Genomic DNA, 5000 nt, shown 5'->3' on the forward strand with positions numbered 1-5000 from the left:
CATGCGACTATGGAAAAGTCATGCGACTATGATACTTTTTGTTGTTAAAATTTGATTTTTTTAAATATTAAACTTTTTGATTTTTTTTTAATTGTTTATTAAAATTTAACATTAAACTAAGCTGTATATAAATTTTTGTTAAGATATCTCAAACGGTTTGGATTTTATCCATTTGTTAATTAAGGAATTTATTGATAACTTTTAAAAAATTATGTACGGCGTTTATTTCATATTACTTTTTGTTTAATTATAGAAAAACTGCTTTTTAATGGAAATTTGTTTATAACAATTTATTTTGCAAAATAATAAATTTATTTATTTTTTTAATTGTTTATTAAAATTTAACATTAAACTAAGCTGTATATAAATTTTCGTTAAGATATCTCAAACGGTTTGGATTTTATCCATTTGTTAATTAAGGAATTTATTGATAACATTTAAAAATTACCTATGGCGTTTATTTTATATTTCTTTTTGTTCAATTATAGAAAAACTGCTTTTTTAATTAAAATTTGTTTATAACAATTTTTTTTGCAAAATAATAAATTTATTTATTTTTTAACAATTGTTTTTAAAATTTAGCAATAAACTAAGCTGTATATAAATTTTCGTTAAGATATCTCTAACGGTTAGGAATTTATCCATTTGTTAATTAAGGAATTTATTGAATGTTAATAAAAAATTAATAACGTCGTTTACTATATATTCGTAAAGGATTATTTGATGAAAAAATTCTTTTTACGTTAAAAATTGTTATTAACAATTTTTATTGCAAATTAATAATTATTTTAATTTTTTGACAATTGTTTATTATTATTCATCGTTAAACTAAACTTTGTTTAAATTTTGGTTAAGATATCATTTTTTAACATGATGATATGGAATTTGTCCATCTTAGTTGAAAAAACTAAGTTTTTCGAGGGAGGTGATTTTGGAGCTGCTTTGGAGGTTTTCTCCCATAAGAGACCGTGCATTTAGCCAGGCATCGCCGGACGCTCGGCGGCATATTCGGTATATATAAGGGGACACATGCTTTTGGTGTTCCAAAGGCCTTTTGGCGCAAGAGTCTAAATTCGACTCTAAGTAACGTTTGATAGAACGTACGGACGGTGGTTGGATGAACCGTCTTAAGAAATATTTTCAAAGTATTCATTTTTCAATATGAACTTTGAAAAATTATCGTTATTCGATACTTATAAATTTTTCTAAGTCCATAGTCGCATGACTTTACCATAGTCGCATGACTTTACCATAGTCGCATGACTTTACAAGTCGTACGGCTCGAAATTTTTCTAGTCCATAGTCGCATGACTTTACCATAGTCGCATGACTTTACAAGTCGTACGGCTCGAAAATTTTCTAAGTCCCATAGTCGCATGACTTTACCATAGTCGCAGATCTTACCATAGTCGCATGACTTTACCATAGTCGCATGACTTGAAACGAGCATGTATGAATGGGAAGATATTTTAAGACCGAAAGAGCCAGCGAAACACATTATGCTCGTAAAAACTTGAACGAACGTTGGAAGTTGGTGCATGCTCTCGTGCGTATTATACGTAGAGAGAGAGAGTATCTTCAAAGTTCGACTCGAGAGTCGAGTGGGATAAATAATAATTGCTTGAAGAAATTTATCCATTCGTGAGAAATGGAATGAGAAAAGTTTTCTCATACGAAATTATTTCTTTTTCGGTCGATAGAACGATCGGCTGAATCGAGTCTTATCGTATTTTCTTGTAACTATATCGTACTTTTAGTTGGTTGTCGCCAGACAATCGGCCGAATATTCGATAAAAGATACAAACAAACACAAATTTTGTTAAAAAGAAATTTTTTACCGTTGGGTTCATCTCGGCAATGCCGAAGGATGATACGAAATGGTTTCTCGAAACCAATATTAACGTTCGAATCTACCAATCCGTCCAAAAACTAAGTTTTTCGAGGAGAGGTGATTTCGGACGAGCTTTGGAGGTTTTCTCCCATAAGAGACCGTGCATTTAACCAGGCATCGCCGGACGCTCGGCGGCGTATTCGGTATATATAAGAGGATGCATGTTTTGGGTGTTCCAAAATCCCCTTGAAGAAATACACGATATGTAGTGTATATATACATATAATATGTAAATATTAATATTGACACATCATTACCACGGGTCGGTGTCTCTGACCGAATGGCCCATACGTGGTATCCTATTAAAAAAGGTGGTTATCATCGTTGGTTTGTCCGTCGTTCCTTTCGAAATAACGCGGAAAATCACGTGATACTTACTGAGCATCGTCTCTCTCGAATCCGAGCAGAGCTAAGAAATATATTATAATACGATACAAAAGGCATATATCGAAGCAACCGAAGTGAGAGAAATTTATTTCTGTAACTCTCGTACGCTCGATAATGTCAAAAGCAGTTTTGACGCTTATACCGAAACTCCCTTGAATGCCGAAGACAAGGGTTTTTTCGGGTAGAGACGCTGGTTCAACTCGTTGTCCGCGTCGATGATCATGGTACGTCTTCTGGCACTGAAATAATTTCATACCGTTGGGAAATACCTGCTGCTCTCTCACAAATAATAAATAATAAATGGGTATATTAAAAGTTCGTTGCTAAAATCTATATAAAATAGATTAAAAAGAAAATACCCAAAACCACTTGGTATAATTATTGGGTAAATTCTAAAATCCCTTAATACTAAGTGACGACTATAAAAATCCATATAAAATTGGATTCAAAGTGGTTTAAAATGGTGGTGTGGTGATTGGAGGAGGAAAAAGTGAGAGCGACCAGAGGGACGTTCCACGGTTGAAATAAATTAAATAAGCATCGTCGTCGGCATACGTGTCGGCGACAAGAGTTGCAAAGAAAGAAAATAATATTCTTTCGTAAAAGCAGCAAATTCAGCTCCCTGGTTGATCCTGCCAGTAGTCATATGCTTGTCTCAAAGATTAAGCCATGCATGTCTCAGTGCATGCCGAGCTAAGGTGAAACCGCGAATGGCTCATTAAATCAGTTATGGTTTCTTAGATCGTACCCACATTTACTTGGATAACTGTGGTAATTCTAGAGCTAATACATGCAAACCAGAGTTCCAACCAGAGATGGGAGGAACGCTTTTATTAGATCAAAACCAATCGGTGGCGTTTGTTAATACATTCGTCCACCGTTTACTTTGATGACTCTGAATAACTTTGAGCTGATCGCACGGTCCTAGCACCGGCGACAAGTCTTTCAAATGTCTGCCTTATCAACTGTCGATGGTAGGTTCTGCGCCTACCATGGTTGTAACGGGTAACGGGGAATCAGGGTTCGATTCCGGAGAGGGAGCCTGAGAAACGGCTACCACATCCAAGGAAGGCAGCAGGCGCGCAAATTACCCACTCCCGGCACGGGGAGGTAGTGACGAAAAATAACGATACGGGACTCATCCGAGGCCCCGTAATCGGAATGAGTACACTTTAAATCCTTTAACAAGGATCCATTGGAGGGCAAGTCTGGTGCCAGCAGCCCGCGGTAATTCCAGCTCCAATAGCGTATATTAAAGTTGTTGCGGTTAAAAAGCTCGTAGTTGAATCTGTGTTTCACACTGTCGGTTCACCGCTCGCGGTGTTTACTGGCATGATGTGGGACGTCCTACCGGTGGGCTTAGCCCTTCGGGGCGGTCCAACTAATATCCCATCGCGGTGCTCTTCATTGAGTGTCGAGATGGGCCGGTACGTTTACTTTGAACAAATTAGAGTGCTTAAAGCAGGCTAGCCTCGCCTGAATACTGTGTGCATGGAATAATGGAATAGGACCTCGGTTCTATTTTGTTGGTTTTCGGAACTCCGAGGTAATGATTAATAGGGACAGATGGGGGCATTCGTATTGCGACGTTAGAGGTGAAATTCTTGGATCGTCGCAAGACGGACAGAAGCGAAAGCATTTGCCAAAAATGTTTTCATTAATCAAGAACGAAAGTTAGAGGTTCGAAGGCGATCAGATACCGCCCTAGTTCTAACCATAAACGATGCCAGCTAGCGATCCGCCGAAGTTCCTCCGATGACTCGACGGGCAGCTTCCGGGAAACCAAAGCTTTTGGGTTCCGGGGGAAGTATGGTTGCAAAGCTGAAACTTAAAGGAATTGACGGAAGGGCACCACCAGGAGTGGAGCCTGCGGCTTAATTTGACTCAACACGGGAAACCTCACCAGGCCCGGACACCGGAAGGATTGACAGATTGATAGCTCTTTCTTGATTCGGTGGGTGGTGGTGCATGGCCGTTCTTAGTTGGTGGAGCGATTTGTCTGGTTAATTCCGATAACGAACGAGACTCTAGCCTGCTAAATAGGCGTACATTCTGGTATCACGAAGGCCCTCGGCTTCGGTCGAGTGGTTTTTACTACCAACGTACCAACAAATCTTCTTAGAGGGACAGGCGGCTTTTAGCCGCACGAGATTGAGCAATAACAGGTCTGTGATGCCCTTAGATGTTCTGGGCCGCACGCGCGCTACACTGAAGGAATCAACGTGTTTTCCCTGGCCGAAAGGCCCGGGTAACCCGCTGAACCTCCTTCGTGCTAGGGATTGGGGCTTGCAATTATTCCCCATGAACGAGGAATTCCCAGTAAGCGCGAGTCTAAGCTCGCGTTGATTACGTCCCTGCCCTTTGTACACACGCCCGTCGCTACTACCGATTGAATGATTTAGTGAGGTCTTCGGACGTCGCGCCAGTGCCTCGGCCTGCCGATGCAAGATGACCAAACTTGATCATTTAGGAAGTAAAAGTCGTAACAGGTTTCCGTAGGTGAACCTGCGGAAGGATCATTAACGTAACAAAAGTTGCTCGAACGAGCAACGAGAATGAAAGAACGAACAAACAAACAATCGAACGAATAAACGTGACTTTATAAGTTACGCAGTAAGAATAGACGCGATGCTTCATAAGTCGTTAAAGCTTATCGAGGCATCCGTTGGAATTTGAACGAAAGCTTTGGAAGGCATGAGATAGCACTCGTGAATTCTATTAG

At 39.4% G+C, this 5000-nt stretch overlaps 1 non-coding gene across 1 annotated transcript; it reads left to right on the forward strand.

Moving 5' to 3' along the window:
• The first annotated feature begins 2897 nt into the window (after positions 1–2897).
• Positions 2898–4800, forward strand: LOC122515979. Its single transcript, XR_006303462.1, has one exon. It is a non-coding gene; the product is annotated as a small subunit ribosomal RNA (ribosomal RNA).
• The last annotated feature ends 200 nt before the right edge of the window (positions 4801–5000 follow it).

This window comes from Polistes fuscatus, unplaced genomic scaffold, assembly GCF_010416935.1.
Source record: "Polistes fuscatus isolate 324 unplaced genomic scaffold, CU_Pfus_HIC Scaffold19, whole genome shotgun sequence".
NCBI classification, from domain to species: domain Eukaryota; kingdom Metazoa; phylum Arthropoda; class Insecta; order Hymenoptera; family Vespidae; genus Polistes; species Polistes fuscatus.